This window comes from Rattus norvegicus, chromosome 1 (assembly GCF_036323735.1).
Source record: "Rattus norvegicus strain BN/NHsdMcwi chromosome 1, GRCr8, whole genome shotgun sequence".
Taxonomy (NCBI): domain Eukaryota; kingdom Metazoa; phylum Chordata; class Mammalia; order Rodentia; family Muridae; genus Rattus; species Rattus norvegicus.
In genome coordinates, this window is record NC_086019.1 from 131,073,614 (window position 1) to 131,092,384 (window position 18,771).

Genomic DNA, 18,771 nt, shown 5'->3' on the forward strand with positions numbered 1-18,771 from the left:
CTGAACTTCTGATCCTTCTGCTTCTCTCTCCTGAGTGCTGAGATCACAGGCAGGTGCCACTCAGCCCAGTTTATGTGTTGCTGGGATTTTAAACCCAGGTCTTCAGGCAGGCATCCTACCATCGGGGCTTATCAATAGCCCTATTGCAAACCCCAAGGAGGAGTGATACTTATTTTGAATTTAGTTTTCCTCGTTGGAAGACGGGAGGGAGTGAGCTCCCAGAGGCTTCAGAAAGAGATAGTTTAGGACATAGCCTTCTGTGTAGCCCACACAAGAGAGCCTTAGTGCCCCCTGCAGTGAGGTGTGATGGTGGCGAATGTCTAGGGTACAGGTGTGATGGAACAAGCAGCTCCTCCAGGCCATTGTAGCCGTGTGAATGAAGCCATGTGGGCAGTAGCCACACAGACCTGGGGCATTGGCAGTAAAACCCAGGCTGGAATCACAGTGCACAGGAAGGTGGACCCAGTGCACCTTGATGACTGATGGCGAGAACAGTATCTTAGTGGAAGGGAGAGAGCTCCGGTGTACACCAGGACTGCAAATGTCTACTCTGGGCCCAGAGAGAAGCAGCTTGGGAGCACCATGTACGTTTTCTGAGAAACAGCTGACAGCATTCTCTTGAGGCTCCGCATGTGGCCACATGTGAAGAGGCTGGTAGTCAGAAAACAAGAGAAAGGAAGTAGACTTTCCAATATGAATATGAATGAAACCAGATGCGACTGTTTTGTGTGCTCAGGCATGGACTGAGCACCTGATCCATGACGGCAACCAGTGCTACAGGGGCAGTGCAGAAACACGGTGAGAGCTGGTTCTGGACTAATCTCATAGAAAGAACCAGGAGCAGACATGGCTCTGGTAGCCACTGCTTAGTGGACCACCTGGTCAGTTTCACCCAAGAGAGACTGAAAGGGATAGAGAACTACAAGCCTTGCCCATCTGCCTGTGCCGGTGGCTTCTTTCCCACAATCCCTCTCTAAGCTGTAGACTTGTTTCACACTCACTTGTCCTTGTTCAGAAGTTGCCTGGCTACACATCCATTTTATAGATGAGAAAACTGAGACCCAGAGAGGAGCTGTGGTTCACTTGGTGTTCGTGTTGGCCATGTGATGTAGACACCCAGCTTGGCTAGGGGCTCATAGACTGTGACCTGTGGGTTCCTTGTTGAGGAGCAGGAAGATGGCCTTCTCCGAGGAAGAGGAGTGGACTGCTTTCTTTCTTCGAGTTGTCTTTGCCTGGCTTTCTGTCTCTGAGCAGTATCTTCCTTTGGCCCCATGACTGTGTGCCCTGTGGCGTGAGGACGTTAGCTTGGCCTGCTCCAGCTCACCTCTGCACTCCCACAGCTCTGGGCCTCCTTTCCAGGGGCCTCCATAGTGCCCTTCAAGTGTTGAGCCAGCGTGTCACATGCAGCAGATCTCTGGTAGCGACCTTTCTCTGTGCGACTGGTCTCGCCGCCTCGGAAGTTAGCATATCCATAGCTCCCCGTCTTTGACAAACAATGGAAAAACCCATTACCAGCCCCCAAACCAGCTGTCTGTCTTCTGATGAATAGACAGCAAACCCCGAAGAGCAGAAGAGTAGTTTCTCTTAAGTACTCTGGGAGTGCATAATACATTTTAAATGAGATTAAAAATTATGTATTATTCTTCCTAGCATCTCCGTCAGGTCATTGAGTATGAGAGCATTCGGTGCTGTGTGCTCAGTACGAGGTAGTAACATCTATTGAGCGTGCAGAACATCCACTTTGTTCAAGAACAATGTATTCAAGGTCAGTGTATTTTGGCTCCACGACAGACTTCTGGAAATTCCCAAGAGAAGAAGGTTTTTTCACCGCTTATGTAATCCAGCACAAGTGACTGTGTAGCAGCAACATCATGTAAATGACTTCTAAATGCAGTTGATTCTAAAATTTTGCTCTGAAAAGAGTGGCTTGGAGGGGATATTTTTGTTTGTTTGTTTGCTTGCTTTTGCTTTTGTTTTTGTTTTTGTTTTTCCTCCAAGTTCCTCCCAGAGTTTAAGGCAGGCTTTTTTTTTTCTTCTTCATTGAATTCCCTCAGGGATTATCTGTAAACACTAAGTATACACTGCCCCCTCTTTGGCAGGTAAGTATTGCTTCCCCCTCTGCACAGAGACGGAGCCTGAAGAAGTTGAGGGGAAATCCAGGTTGCCCTCCTAGTAGGTAGCAGTTCTGGGAAATTAGATCTCATCCGCCATAGGCTTTTCCGACTTGAGATACACATTTCAGATTCTTTGCTGGTGCGGATCCCCAGTTCGTCAGCACTGTTCCCTGCGCTCCCATTAGGCCATAGTGACGCATTAGCACTTGAGGAGAGCCAGTGTGTGAGAGAGGATATATATGCCTTCCGCAGGAGCCAGAGCATAAAACCATGTCTGTGTAGAAGTGGGGACAGGCCAAGCAGGCCAGAGCATCAGGATGGCGAGGTAGCGAAATGGACCCAAGCAACAGGAGATGAGCGAGGTGAGTTAAGGAGCAGCCGGGTTTTAATACCAGACTCCACGGGCAAGGTCTTTGTGGGCATCTGGACTTTCTATTCAGTGTGGACCTTATGGCTGTTAGAGGGTCCTATGTGGAAAGTTCAGGCTCTGTCATAACCTCAAACTTGACTTGTCCAATTAGCCAGGGACGAAGTCAGCCAGAATCTTTTTTCAGTCTGTGGTAGCAAGCATTCGTGTGCATTGAATATTCACACATCAGACACTTCTCCCAAGCGCTTTCCCATGTATTATCTCATTTAACGTTGCTCTGTAGCCAGAATCGATTGACGATGAGATTGCAAGGTGCCTGTGTAACCTCCTTGATAGAGCCCTCTTAAGCACCTTGAGTTTCATAATTTCCTATTTACAGACGAAATTAACATGCTAATTACAAATCATTCCCTACTGTTCACTCAGGCAAGTTAGCTCCTTAAGGATCTCCTTAAGGTTTAGATGGATAACTTAATTGAATTGCTTCATGTATTTAGAAGTGATAGAAGTGCATTTCTTTTTAATTATATAATCTACATACCAAAGAGTAAGTCTAACAGGAAAGGTGCAGGGCATCTTCACCTGAAATCTACAGTCTTGCCAAACAATACAGAAAGGGCTGGAAATACCATTCTCCCTAGCCAGCTGAAATAGCGCCCTGGTCATCTCTTTGCACATTGCTGTACAATTTCAAAACAATGCTAGCATTTGTTTAAGTAATTTTAAGGTTTTTGTCATGAAGCTGTCATGGCGAGAACGATATAGAATTTATTAGTGGTATTTTGCTTTGGCTCTTTGTTTTTTTGTTTTGTTTAAGACAGTCTTTTACATTGTAGTCCTGGCTAGCCTGGGACTCACTGGGTTGACAAGGTTATCCTGGATCAATCAAGAGGCTTGCCTGTCTGTGCCTCCCAAATGCTGGGATTAAAAACCTGCACCACCGCCAGGCCCAGAACTTTACAGTTTATTTTGAAGCAAAAGTAATGAGTGGCCAGGAAGTGAGTGGACTTAACCTGGTCACCTTTGCTAGCAGTAAAATGTCCTCACTCACTAGTTACAAATGCTACACCACAGGTCACCTCCAGCTCCACTGGAAGATTTATCTACAATTTATGCCGAATTCCCGAGGAGCGGGTGGAGACTGCGCTTCTGTGTGAAACTGGGTTTTCAGTTTTCATTTTAGACTTTGTTGTTGTTTACCACATGCTTTTTGCATAGTTATAACGAGTTAATCACAGTTCCCGTTTCTTGGTAAGTGAAGAGAGAATCAACAGATTGTAGGGCAAGTTTGCAAACCTGCCCCACCTACCGGGTTTCCTCTGTAGCAGCCTATGCATGTCTTGAGCTCGGGTGTAGAAGAGTGCTCTGTGTCCTCACCGTAGCTGCATTTCTCGAGGCACGTGACGCAGCATGTGGACCACACCAGGGTATTCCACGGTCAAGGAAAGTCCAGTTCTATGGGTTTCAGATGCTAACATACACTGGGCATCTTCACATGCACTCACCTACATAGTTCATAGTCAAGGGAAAGGCCAGTCAACCAAGGGAAAAGCTGATCGATCACTGCGTGTGTGTGTCTCAGGGGAGGTTGCTCCTTACAGATGATTTTGTTTCTGTTGGTATTTAATAACTTCATAAAAAGATTTTGCTCTAAGATAAGCAAAAGAAATGTATCTCAAATCTGACTGGGAGAGTCACATACACACACACACACACACACACACACACACACACACACACACACACACAATATTCAGAGAGAGGGGGTAGGAGGGAGATAGATAGTTCTGAGCAAGGCATGGGGCTTGAGACCTAACATTAAACCCTTGAGATATTATCTGCTAGTGCAGAAGAGGAGACATCATCATTATAAGAACCAAACTAGGGTGACTGGAGAGTTGGTTCAGTGACTGACTGCTCTTCCAGAGGACCTGGATTCAATTCCCAGCACCCACATGGCAGCTAAACTGTCTGTAACTCTGGGATCTGACACCCTCACACAGACATACATGTAGGCAAAGCACCAATACATATAAAAATAAGTCTTTTTAAAAAGGGGGGTTGGGGATTTAGCTCAGTGGTAGAGCGCTTGCCTAGGAAGCACAAGGCCCTGGGTTCGGACCCCAGCTCCGAAAAAAAGAACAAAAAAAAAAAAAAAAAAAAAAAAAAAAAAAAAAAAGGAACCAAACTGTGGTTCTTACGCTACCTGTTCACTTCCTCAAAGCCCTTAATAGAGAAGGCCCTCCAACCTTCCCGAAGTTCATACCACTTTTCTGTCATTATGCTCTTTAAATAAAATGTCAGTCTATGTAAATATGTTGCCATTCTTTCTCCTAATGAATTCAAAATAGTGGAAATTTGGAGACATTTAATTCTTCAAGGGTCCAAGCTGGGGTATTACTGCTATAAATGGGGTCTACCCAACCCACCTAATTCTGGGTTTGACAACTGTCGGCAAACTGCCTCGTGCAGTTAAACTCACAAGCATAACTTTTCCAGAATTATAGACTCCCTAGTCCTAGATGTAGCTAGGAGTACCCTCATGTCACCGGGATCCTGAGGTAGTTGGTAAACCTCCCAAGCACCTCCAGAAAAGAGCCTAGCCAGCAAGCATGGCTGCATGCTACCTGCTTTTACCTGGCCCATGATTCCCAGCAGCAACAACCAGTACAAGTACAACCAAAAGCAAAGTAAAGGGGTTGTATCGGTGGGCTGCCGTCCTGCCACCTTTGTCCACACTGGTGTAGGAGACCACACCAGGCCTGTACCACAAGCCCTAAAGCGATCTCCTTGGGAGGGACGGGGAGGAGACAGGTGAGAGATTGGAACCTTCCAGAGCCTCACTTCAGAGCGGCCACACTGGTGCGAAAGGGCAGGTTCTGTGCTGCAGTGGTTCATTCTGACTTGAGCAAATAATTTTCCTATTGCTCTAAAGAGGTCTTTGAGAGATTTCAGCTTGCGAGTTGCTGATTCAGTCACTTTTTAAGAAGGGACAAAATTTAGTGTTCGATTTAGTTTAAAAAACTGAATCATGCATTTGAAATGAAAGGGAATAATTTTTCCTTTTCTTTTTTTTAAAAAAAAAAAAACTCAATTACATGGAAAGTACTACAACTTCAGTACAACTGATAGAAATGGAAGTTTGTGTCGGGTGGTGGTGGTGCACACTTAATCCCGGCACTTCAGAGGCAGAGGCAGGAGGAACTCTGTGAGTTGGAGAACCGGCCTGGTTTTCAGATGGGGTTTCAGAACAGCCAGGGATACACAGAGAAAATCCTGTCTTGGGAGAAATGAAAACAAAAAGTGATCTAAAGTTATGCGTTATGGTTTTATTTTAAAATAAAGAAGTGCATATATATCCTCTGCCTTCCTGAGTCTTTACTGCAGGTGATTCAGACAACACTGTCTGCGTAATAAGTGCCCAGAGCTTACATGCAGCTTCAGAGAGTCTCAGGATCCTTCTCAACCTTGCTCTGTATCTTTTCCAGCTTGATACTTTCCTTTGTCCTTCACCGCCAGACCACTCTGACTGGCGGGGCTATTTTTAACTATGTGATGCTAAGACAGAAGCAACTGTTGCAAGCCCCAAATTAAGTGTTTATGTTAGGTTACAAACAAGCCTTCAATAGGGATGCCTTGGGTGGGCTTGCTTTGATTTGCAAGGAGTCCTGTCAGAATTTAGCTCACTAATCGGCTTAGAAATGTGTTTGTGCCAGTAACTCTGATGACATATTTTGATTTTTTTTAGTTTATTGTTTTGTTTTCAATATATGTGTGTGTGTGTGTGTGTGTGTGTGTGTGTGTGTGTGTATCCCTAAACTGCTATGACTAAAATAGCAACTTTTGCTAAGAATGCATTTTAACTTAAAGATGGGGTTTCTACATAGACACTTGAGCTAAGCACCCCTCCCCCAAGCTGTGACTTCCGATGAAGTAGTAGTGCACAGGCAGTACATGTCCTGCAACCAAGGCAGTGTGGTTTGCAAGAAGCCATCTGCCTAGCCTACTAGAAGACATGAAGTTAATTTACCTGCTGGGTTTTTTTTGAAATGTCCATTAAAAAGAAAACCCCCTTCATTCCTGAGAGACTATAGAGTCACAGACTCTCAGGCAGTTACAAGAAGTAATAGTATCCCGTGCTGTATCCCCTCCTCCCCCCAGAACTTTCCCGAAATGTAGTGCAGTTTGGCAAACAGAAAATTGCTGTTGCTACATCAGGTAACATCCAGTGTGTGGGTCCCTGTCTACTAACGTATTATCCTCCTTACACAAACCTCCTTACCCAAGGTCACAAAGAATCAGTTCTCCCTCTCAAAGGGGTATCAGTTTAAGGCCATTTTATAATAATTGTTCCTTTTAAACATCCCATAGTTTACCTATCTACCCCTCTCTGTTCAGATTTTGACAAATGTAAGTAACCTTTCTTTTCTTTGGGAGAAGTGTCTAGAAGTTTAATTTCTGTTTTATAGAATAGTGGCTGCGTGTTTATTTGTAAAGACACCCAAACAGTCCAGAGTAGCTGTGCCATTTTATTATCTACTCTTCTCGGGGAAGTCTGAGTGCCCAGGGGGTCTCCTTACTTCCTTCTCTGTGCCCCTGTGTGTGTGTGTGTGTGTGTGTGTGTGTGTGTGTGTGTGTGTGTGTGTGTGTGTTGATGTGGAGTGATATCTCATTGTGGTTTTAATTTGCATTTCCCTGGTGGCTAATGATGTCAGACACCTTCTCCTGTGTTTGTTTCCTGTTTATGTACCCTCCTCTTTAGTGAGGCATCTGTTCGTCTTTTGCTCTAATTAGATTGTTTATTTTGTAATGTTGAGTTTTCAGAGTTCTTTATAGATTCCAGACTCTAGCTCTTTGTCAGATACGTGGTTTGTAAATATTTTCTCCCAGTCTGTGCTTTATCATTTTTCTTAACAGCCTTTCACCGAGCAAATTTTCTTAAGTCTGTGAAAGCCTGGTGGCCTGTATTTTTTTTTTTTTCCTTTTGAGTTCTGGTCTCCTATAGCCTAAACCAGGAACTCTGTTCCTAGTGATAGATTCCAGGGATCCATCCCCCTGCCTCCAAGCCCCTGCTAGCTTTACTGTTTGATGGCTTATGTTGGATTTTTTTAACTGTATGAACCGTTTTGAGTCCATTGTTTTCAAATAAAGTATGAGAGTAAGGTGGGGGTAGGTTCCTCCCAGGTTGGGATTCATTCCTCCCCACCCCTGGGAGCGCCGTCTGTACCCCAGACTGCTCTTTCCACATTGGGTTGAGCTTGAGCCTTGTCACCTCTCAGTCACATGCTGAACTGGCCTTGCTCCAGTCCCTCTGTGCTGTTGCATTGGTGTGTGGCTCATTTCCCTGTCCGTATCGCATAGTTTTACATGGTGTTATCGCATCCTAAATTTCGAAGTCAGGGGACCCTATCGCAGTTCTTTCTGTTGCTAACTGTGTCACCATCACCTCCTCTATACTGAATACAGTCTTGCCAGGATTTTACTAGGAAGTGCAGCATACCTCTAGACAGACACACAGACATCACCGGTTAGAAGTCATACTTAGTTTCTCTCTTCACCTTGTGTGGTTCCTTTGACCTAGGGTTTCACACTGAACTTAAGGGGACCGAATCAGCTAGACCAGTGAGCTCCCAGGATTTACATGACACTGTCCATCTTTTTTTTTTTTTCTCTTTTCTTTTTTTCGGAGCTGGGGACCGAACCCAGGGCCTTGCGCTTGCTAGGCAAGCGCTCTACCACTGAGCTAAATCCCCAACCCCCCACCTTTTTTTAGTGGGTACTGGGGGATCTGAATTCAGGTCCTCTTGGTTTTGTGACAGGTACTTTACCAGTGAACCACCTCCTCCCCCCTCACAGGCCTTAAGGTGGTTTTTTGTTGTTGTTGTTGTTTTTGTTCTTTGGTTTTTTTTGGGGGGGGGACACTTTGTAGTAAAGCAGAAAGGCAGGAACACATTCAGGTGCGTTTGTCTATGCGTTTGGAAGACGGCAAGCTTATAAATGGGGGAACAGTTCCCAGTTCTGGTAGTTTATAATTATAACCTCAAAATTCAGTTTTGCAGCCGAACTTTTCACTTGATTGGTTGGTGTCTCATAGTAATTAACCCTCCAACTCATGAGAATGACTTATTGTTACAAGGAATAGAACCTAATTTTCTTAATGTACAGAGTGTTTTTAGAAGTAACACCGTGCATATCTAATTTGTACCAGGAATTGATTGTACCAGACAGGTACTTGAAGTTCTCGTGAGTTTGATTCTTTATCCCCCTTTCCTGTCAACTGTCACAGTTCCTGCTCCCTCATAACGGTGGATGCGTTTGCCAGTGCTCCAGATTTGAGGACGTGAAATAATAATTAGTAGAAAATAGTCACCGGCTTCAGTGTTAAGTCATCAGAGTTCCGTTTCAGAGTTTACGGTGATATGTAAGAGGGTGGAGGCCTTTACTTTTCACGACTGTTCAAAGGAGGTGGTGTCAGTCAGTACCCAGGGCATGGACACTGGAATCCAATGGACTGTGGCTTTGAGTCGTTCTGTGGAGCTTGTCCTGAGCATCTGTCAGTACTGTGGGGATAAATAGGATCCCCCCGGGAGGTGTTTTTGAATTTTTTATTCGATAACTCGAGCACATTGTTGTTATTATGTCATTCATAATCATATGTAGTGGCCCGTAATACTTTCCGTCTGAATCTCCCCTGGACCCCATCTGTAGTTCAGACATTCAGCCGTTCAGGCAAAGCAACGCACAAGGTCTGACCAAGAAAGGTACCACCAGTAATCATCGTAGATCTAGAGAGTTCGTACTGGGTTTCCTTAAACCAACTATACCTACACAGCCTTCATGTGGAGCTTGGCATAGAGGCTGGGGCTCTTGGCCTTGCTTTCTGATCTACTCAGGGATGGTTGGTCTTTTCAGTGGTCAGCCACACAGCCCTCCCCTTTCCCTGCAGACCCTTTCCTGTGTCCCCTCCATTCCCCCATCTCCCGTTTTCTTCCGGTGTTCAGTCTCTGGATATATAGTTTCAGCAAATATAGCCACCTAAACCCAGAGTCTACAGATAAAGAGTTCTCTTTCCACTCAGGTTGACCTCCATGGAGGCCTTGACGCCAAGCCTTTAGGACCAGCATGTGTTTGAACCTTGGACGTTAAGAATAATGTGGGGAGAACCTGCATTCCTTGGTTCATTTAACTGAACTGATGAAAAAAATTACCACTGTTGGAGATGGTCATTGCTTGGTACTCTAACTGTTAACCACCAAGTTAAAAATTATTTTGAATGAGATGTCTCATCCAGTTAGTTGCGAGGGAACCGTTGCGGAGCCGCCTGTGATCTTTCCAGGTCAGCGAGAGAGTCACTTCATGTTCCTTTGTGTGCCTGAGGACATGCAGATGTATCAGCAGTCACAAGCCCCTCCTGGGCACTGCACGTGCTCTTCGTTCGGAACCTGGGAACATAAGTGTTCTCCACACTTCCTGAGCAGGAAACCCCTCCATGCCTTTTACCTTGAATCCAGAGGAAAGTCCAGTTTTGCATGTATTTTCTTCCTTCACCCGGCTCGTTTGGAATTGCTCTGGGAGGACATTGTCACCAGATAGCAGAACAGGTGCCTGTGGCTTCGGAGAGCCTCCCAAGATGTAAATGCTCACTCTCCTGTTGCAGCTCTAACCAAGGACAGACGTGCCCAGCCTCTCACCCACTTGAGGATCTCTTGGAGGCTGGGCTGAGGATTGAAACGGCACTATTTCTGTTCCCCTGAGCCCGCAATGCAGTGTAAACACCCACAGGAGCCTCCCGAGCCCATCAGCGTGAGACGAGCCTCCCTGGGACAAGGTTAGAACCAGAGTCCAGGAGTTGAGATGTGCTGAGGCCTCCCTCCTGGAGAGGAGTCCTGGTGTACGGGCAGTTTGTCCTTTTCTAATTCATGACACTTTCTGGACTACAGAACAGAATAGTCAGCCCTTGCCAGCCCGCCTTTCTATATTAGGGACTTGGCTACAAAGTGGCCCCGTTGCCTTCCTGAATAAAGTACGTTTATAAAACCACAGAAGCGATGCTTACAGACCCACACCACTTTGAAAGCACAAGTTAAGGCAAAAGGAACTGAGTAAAACTGTGACTCTCTCAGACTAATCTCTGGTGAGACGTCCCCTTTGCTGCACTTGACACGTGGGTCTGATGTATCCAGTTTTATAGGCAGATCATCCCACCCTGGGTAGATTTCTAACTAAAGCCAGTTCCACATTATCAACAGACGTGTCCTTCTGGAAGCCATTGGCTTGGATACATGGTAGCTTTTTGAATGGATTTTGCCACCTCTGTTTATACATACACCTGGAAGCTGGGAGTTTCATTTGGAGGGGGTGAGGTGGGGTGGTTGACTGGGGTGGGGAGGCAGACAGAAATGTGTTTGTGATTCTCAAGACTACTTTGTCCCTCAGACAGAGATAGCAGATTGGGAGCAGATTGCCTCTGGAGCCCCTAGTCATAGTCCAGTGGTCCATGGGAACTTTGTTCTTTTTGGTAGCCAGAGTAGAGCACTTACTTAAGTAAATTAATAATGTCCATCAGTCTGTATGTACGCCGTGCTGTATTGAAGCGAGCCGAGGCAGGATTGAGTGCTTGAGACTCACTCCAAGTGGCTGGATTTTAATCTGAAAGGATCAGATTTGTGCCCCTACCCAAAGGAAGGGGAAGACAAAGTCCTCATCATCCCGGGAGACATGGGGTGTTAGAAGAGGAGGTGCCCTGAAGGCAGAGCCAGGTAGTGAGAGCTCAGAAGAAAAAGATATGTCCACCGAGCCACAAGCTGTCTGTCCACACCGAGCCCCGTCACTAGCCCATGATGCTTTTGACTCAAGTGTCTTTTGGAACATGACTCCCCTCCTCAGAGTATCTCTGAGGCACTTGGCAAAGATGGGGCTCCCTCTCGGGGGTCTTCCCTGATGGTGTAGCCATGATGACTGCTTTCTGTGATTCTTCACACTGCGGGCTTTAACTGAAGCTCCTTGAGGGCACCTATCCCACTGAACGCTGTCAGTGTTGAAGGATACTTGTCCCTGGTGTGTGGATACCTGATTATGCTAAGGGCAAAGGCAGAGGCCACTCTGATCATTTTTCTGTACGATGCCCCCTCCCCTTAGGATGTGGCCTCTCTGGGCAGCCATAGGTTCTCTGATACTCGCTGTGTATAACCCAGCCTTAAACTCACAGACGTCTACCTGCCTTTGTCTCCCAAGTGCTGTCTTCCTCATTCTATTTCGTCTTTCTCTTCTGCCTAATACCTGAATCGTTTGCTTTGTTTGCGTACAGTTGCTTTTAAAATCTATTTCAGTTGATGGAATCAGTAAGAAATTTTTAGGTCCCGTCATCAGCTTAAACATTAGTTTACTTGAGTTTTTTGTTTTTTTTTTTTTTTTTTTTTTTAGTTTACTTGAGTTTTAACTGAGAAAAACCATTACAGATTTCTTCCCCTTTTCCTCCCCCACGTCTGTTTCTTTGCTTACTATTATTTTTTATTATTGTTGTTTTACTTTTTAACGTTTTAAAGGTAAAACCATGCTCGTGGCTTTGGTGAGCCGTGGGCTTCAGAGGGCAGACTTGCCCTTGCTCTCTTTCCTGCTCATTTGCCTTCCCCTGTAACATGGAAAGACAAACAGACCCTTAAACCTGACTCGCAGAGCCACTGCCAAGTCTTTCCTTTGTGCGTAAGTAGTTCTATTATTTCTGGGTTATGTTCTTTATCTTTGAAAGGAAAAAGAAACTTCCTTGGACTGTTTGCAGGAACGCATTGTTCCAGCCTTGTCTCGTTGCACCTGTGACGCCATTTTCCACTTGGAACCACCAGAATGATAAGGTCGTTGTCAGCCGGTGAGCCTTTTAAAGTACAAAACACACAACGTTAATATGCAATGGCCATTTTCCTCTTGCATATGGCATGTCTGTCTTCTGTCTGTCTGTCTGTCTGTCTCAAAAAATTTGATGTCAGAGTCCAAGTGTCTACTATCCAGGTGCTGTTTGCCCCCACACCTCTGATTCCTCACTTGAGGAGATTGAGGTAGGTACTTAAAGCAGGCCTGGGACACCTAGTGAGGTCACCTTGGGCTACAGAGTGAGACCCTGTCTTAAAAACAGCACCAAAGAGAAAAAGAAATTGATTATTTTGTGCCTTACCAAAACGGTGGTATGCAGTTTCCTTAGCTGTAGTTACGTGGAGCAGAGACTTTTAAAGCTCCTCATTACAGTGGACTTTCTCTGGGGCATGTCTGGGGTTGGAGGCAAACAGCACTGCAGGGCATGTCTTTCAAATCCTGACAGACAACAGAAAGGCCATTTCATGGCCTGGAGAGGGCAGTGGGCTTTACAGGAGGGTCATGCTGAGGAGAGAAGCAGACTGGAGGAAGACAGTCAGAGAGGAGCGGATTCTTGAGGGGTCAGAGAGAAAAGGAAGCCAGGGTGCTGGTGGTGGCTGGCCTTGGTTTGCTTGGGTGTGCTAGATCACTGGTCTGAACTACGTGCTGGCTGTACTGCGTGCGACAGAGCCAGGGAGAGGAAAGGCATGCTAGTGGCTCTGTTCTGTGGAGTCTGTGACCTAGGACTTGGCTCTGGATGGGTTTCAGTCCTTCGGTTCCACTTGGGTAGGGGAAGCCCAGGGAAGAACATGTCCAAAATCAAGTTTGTACTTACCTATCCCCAAGGTGGCCCAGCTTCTCACAGTGATGGGGACCACTAAGATGGGGAGGGGGCGGTTTTTAACATGAAGAGGGTTACCTTTGTCCTTATCCAGAATGGATTTTGTCGTTGTCGTTTCAGAGAAACGTGTGATTGAGCCATGGGGAATAGTTTCCTCCTCCCTGTTCTTACAGAGGCTCAGTCCCTTCATAATACAGTGCAGACCCTGTTCATGTGAGCAGGAAATGCAGTGATTTCCACATGCAGACATTTATGCAATGGAGGGTCCTTTGGAGCAGAAGCTGGGACAGATTTGGACTCTAGACTCCGGACGAGTATAGGCTGGGTGCTGTAGGCAGCTTTCGGCCTGGAGCTTGTCTCTAGAAGAGACATAGAAAGCAGAGAATTGGTTCCCCAGAGTATAGCTTTCACAGTATAAGACAGGGAATATTAAAACCAAGCAAAATCTAATGCTCTTTTTTATAGACCTAGTGTTCTCTCTTTCATGTTGAGCCATTATGAGGGAGTCACTGGCCGAGGTTCTCGCCCATTGCTGTAAATAACAGGTGTTCAGGTCCTTTATCTTACAAGGCTTAAAACAAACGCAGAACATTATTTTACTCAAACACAAAGAAAAAAAGTCACTTTAATACTCTTGTTGCCTTTGAAGAAGTCTCGTACCTGGGAGACTTTACTGTGCATACTTTCAAACCATCTGTAAGCCTGCAGTACACGGACACTCATCCCCAACTTCTCTGAAGAAGTTTTTTTTTTAGCTGCTAATTCCTGGCATGGTGGTTTGATATCAGTGATATATGTCACAATGCCTGATAGGTTGTTGACGTTAAGTACTAAGGCATTCCTTCTCATAGTCTTGTGCAGATGTGGATTCAGGTGGGTAGAGATCAGAGGACAACCGTGGTAATGTTCCCTGAGGTGCCGCTCAGCTTCCCCCTTTTTGAGGGGGGCTGTATTTTATGTTTATGGGTGTTTGTCTACGTGTACATCTGCACCTGATCACATTCTAGACAGTTGTCAGGTGCCACGTGAACGCTAGGACCTGAACTCAGTACTGGGGAAGAACATCCAGGATTCTTGACCACGGAACCATCTCTCTAACCCCCCTGAGAGGGTTTCTTATCGGTAGCAAATTCAGCAAGTAGGCTAGGCTGGCCAGAGAGCCTCAGGGATCTACCTGTGGCCCCTTCAACACAAGGATTACATGTTTGTATCACCACACCTGCCTTCGCCATATTAACTCTGGGATTGAGCTCAGGTCCTAGTGCTCACAAGGAAATCACTTTGCTGATTAATCCATCTCCCCAGCCCAAGGTACATTTTTTTCATTGTCTAAATTAATCTTCTTCCGATGCTCTGAAGATGCCGTGGGTACCGTTAACCTTTCCTCTAACATTTAATTTTTATGTTAAATTTGTTAAGTGTTTAGTTTTTATTAAATTTTACTCACAGAAGGATGAAGCAAGGAAGATTAGTGATCTGATGAGATAACAATTCCAGTCTTGAGCATGTACTTTGTAATGTGCGATTGATTGACAGTCAGGGTAAGAGTACGGGACCCCCATCCCACCCCCCAGAATGTCTGATTTCAGTGTACTCTCGTAGAAAACAAAAGTGCAGGATGGAGTTGAGAGTTAGGCCAAGGGAAAGACCTCTTCACAAGAGACAGGGCTCATACATCCTTAAGCTATAATAAGTTTGTGTGATGGATAAAGACTTAATTGTGTGGTTATTGTCCTAAAAGACACAGTTTGCAAGTGAAAAGGATATAATGAGGTCATCATCGTCGTGGTGTGTGGCACTTCTGTACAAACTGGAGGTTTGATTTGGAGGAGGAATAGAAGGTAGAAGGGGAGAGGTTGGTAGAGCAGAAATATCCTATGATGTTACCTACTTTCCTATCTAGGTGAGGGCCTAACCCAGCAGCAGGTGAGTCTGGTGAAGTGGCCCTTCTTAGGGCCAATGAAATAGTAAAGAAGCAGCTCTTTAACTCCTTCCCTATTGCCTTACAAAGGTCCAAACTGACTTCTTCTAAAACACTGGAGTGCACTTTCGCTCGCCTTTGTTTGCTGATACAGTGAGCATTAATTGGTAGCGTACTGGAGCTATAGGGAACATGGGGTCTTCAGCCTTTGTGTTCTGACCTCTCATCTCAATGGGAGGGGAAGGAAGATGACTGATAGCCAAATGAATATCCATCATGAAAGGAACTTAGTGTTTGTTTGTAAAGCATTTTCATTTATGTGAGAGACCAGAGCACCCTCAAGTGAAACTCCATAATGAGATTTGTCTTTAGAAATTAAAAAAAAAAAAAGCATAAATCTAAACTGGAAGTGGTTTTGGTCTGATGTCTGGAAAGAGACTTTTTAAAAACATCAGTGTTGTATGACCACTGAACTGTAAGGACAAATGAGGGGGACAGTGTTCCCTGGAGCAGCAGTTTGAGATGGTCATAGCTGGTCCGTATATGTATGTACACACACACACACACACACACACACACACACACACACACACACACACACACACACACAGAGACTATCCCTAGGGGGAAAGGTAGAAGCAAAGAGGAGAGGCCGAACTTCGAGAGCCCAAATCTTAAATATTATTCTTCATAGTTACTGGTTGTTTCCCTTGTGGAAAGGTTGGAATGTAGCTTCAAGCTGTTTTGTCCAGATACTCTGGGTACGTGAAAAACTTCCTTGGCTCACTGAGAGTCGCTGTTTTGTTAAGAGTCGACTGCTTGGGAAATCCAAATACAGGTTTGAGATTATGAGGCCTTCGAAGTGGATGTCTCTGTGTGCTGAAGCTCTGTAAACATGTGTAGCTGGGTTCAGCATTGTATAACATGTATTGATTTTTTTCTATTTCCTCCCCAGAAAATCTCCGACCTCCCTTTTCTCTGTAGATACAAAGGCTGGTCTGTTCTCCAGGATCACTCCTGGGGAACCCAGGGCCAGGTCACTACTGTTCAGGGGGTCCAAATTCTCCAGCTTTTCCCTTCTCCTTACAAGCTCCTACCAGGAGCACAGTGTTGTTTCGAAGCTGCTTTTATCCAACACAAGCTTGTTTATCCAGTAGATCCCACCGCCACTGGTAACACATGGAAACTAGCTAATAACAAGAAGTCTCCCCTAGGAGAAACAAGTACTTAAAAAAAAATTGTATATAAGTAAACTCAGCCATTTCGGAAGCATTTCCAAAGCTGACTAATGAAAGCCAAGGCCTATGCAAAGTCACTTTCTGCCACCAAACGCTTCTCTTCCTTCCTGTTACCATACACTGTGAGGGCTGTATTATATACCCTTTGAGTCCCAGACTCGGGTTAACTCTGGTGTTAGTGCTGCGCAGAATACATTTCTAGAAAAAAGTCGCGATGCTTAGTCAGTGCTTTCCTATAGCATCACAGAGGGAGGCGCATGATCCTGCCAACATGACAGTTAAGATACTGCTATTTTGACAGAAATATTAGTAAATGTCATACTACCCTTTGCTAAATATTTATAGCATAGAATAGAAGCCCTAATGCACAATATTTCATGGAAGAAACCTCCTTTGTCTCATATCATTACACCGTGCTGACATCGGTCTGTAGTTTCCCTCCAGAGGCCTGAAGGAAGGAAATGTTATTTATATCCTCTTATTTCAGTGGACATAAATTCCATTCCGAGAAAGCACTCTTGAATCTTCGGTTCTTGATCAAGGTGGAATATCTATCTATCTATCTATCTATCTATCTATCTATCTATCTATCTATCTATCTATCTGTATGTGTGTGTATATGTATGTATGTATATGTATATATGTGTGTGTGTGTGTGTGTGTGTATGTATGTATGTATGTATGTATGTATGTATGTATGTATGTATTCTTTCCTGGATTCAAATATCAATGTTCTTTTTAAAAGGCACAAAGAGAGGGTGGTGGTAGGAGCAAATTTTCAGTGTTTGAGAGAAGGCAGCCTGCGCAACAGCGAGGCACGTGACCTGTACATACGTACGGCTCCTGACAGTCCTCACCCGCATTCCTGTCAAGAAAGGAGATGGCACTCAGAAACTGCAGTGTGCTCTGAGCTCAGCTCTGTGACTGAACAGTGTTGTCCAGTAGCTGTGCTTCGTAAGGTCATGTGTGCCAGATACTTTCCTCTTGGTCGTTTAGAAGGGACGGTCTAGAATTGTGCAGGCTTCGATTCATGGTCGTGGTTTTGGGCTGTGGTAGATAGAGCTCCAGGGCACTTCTCAGGTAGATACAGATTCCGTGCCAGCTGCGTGAGATGATTCCACCTATAAATGTCTTGAGGATAGCGGAAAATGCTGTGCTGTGAGCAGAAGTTGTCTGTGGTGGCCCTCAGATTGGTCCTGTGCCAGAAAGAACTGTGCCTTCCACAAAGCCCTGTTAATGGCTTAACGGTTCTTCTCTACGGTGAGCCTCCTCCTATTTTTATATACAAAATGGACATGAAAATTAACTGGTAAACAAGAGTGCCTCCGTCAGGCCGAAGCACTGTGACCTACCTGTCTGTACAGTTCTGTTTCCGCGGTAAGGAGATTCGAGGCTTGTTTACCTACAGCCACTGGAAACCCTCGTGCAAATGTTTGCTGCTGTTGCGAGATCAGTAACAATTTTCAGAATGGAGTAATTTCAGACTTTCGTTTACAGCAGTTTGGGAAACACTTGAAAATACCAAGTGACCTTAATTCACTGTAACTCTCCAACTGGAAAATGCCCAGTGTGTCCTTGAGTCAAGAGCCCTCACCTCTTAACCCTCGCTGGTTTTGTAGATATCAGCATTCCTGCTGTGTAATCAGTGGGCTCCCCGCCCCCTGCATCCTCCCTCAGCTGGTCTTCCGAGCTCGCTCGGAGTGGGTCACACTCGCCCAGCATCGTTTGTAGTTTGACAGAAACTGTGTGTGTGTTTCCTTGACCTTAACCTCAGTGTGTACTTGCTCAAGGAATAATCTGAATCTGCTGCTGTCTTAACTCCTGAGTCATGATGAAATTTCATAGTAGTTAATCTCCAAATCCATAGGCAAAGGAAGCGGGGAAACTGGAATATTTGAAAGATTGATACTGCAGCAGTAACAGCTTGTTTGAAAACGGCGAAATTAAATACTGTAAAAGAGGGCGGGAGAAGAAAAACATTCAGGCTTGAAGTAAATGATTGTATGGGTTTTTTTTTTTTTTTTGTCTTAAAGGTCATTCGCAAGTGCCAGTAGGTTGGTTAACAACAATATGGAAATCCTTATGCATCATGTTATTACATATTAGTATATGTTTCTTTGAAAAAAAAAACCTTTTGTCGTTCTTATTTTAATATGAGAATGAGACTGCCCCCTTCCCTCAGCTCTCTGAGTACCTGAGACTGCTAGCATGTCCCATCGTGCCTGGCTAATCTAAATAGGAAGCTGTGCTCTACGAGCCCTCACTTCTACATGGAACATTCCAGATGTTTGTAGATGACCCCTTTCTATGGTCCATGTTTTCTTTCCAGTAGTTTGCAATACCTAGAGATGGGTTCTGGCGAGTCAACTCCAAGGCCACATTGAGGTTGATAATGCTCCACGAGGACATCTGAAATACAGGCAGTGCTGAAGTCAGGGGCT

The 18,771-nt window shown here is 45.1% G+C and overlaps 1 protein-coding gene and 1 long non-coding RNA gene across 6 annotated transcripts in view; one reads left to right on the forward strand and one right to left on the reverse strand.

Annotated features, from left to right (window-relative positions):
- Window positions 1-18,771, forward strand: part of Igf1r (insulin-like growth factor 1 receptor) — a 288,878-nt gene that overhangs the window by 113,827 nt on the left and 156,280 nt on the right. The window lies entirely within an intron of this gene.
- Window positions 4,467-18,045, reverse strand: LOC134483685 (uncharacterized). Its single transcript, XR_010060550.1, has 2 exons — window positions 17,683-18,045; window positions 4,467-13,530 (listed from the first exon to the last, which is right to left on the reverse strand). It is a non-coding gene; the product is annotated as an uncharacterized LOC134483685 (long non-coding RNA).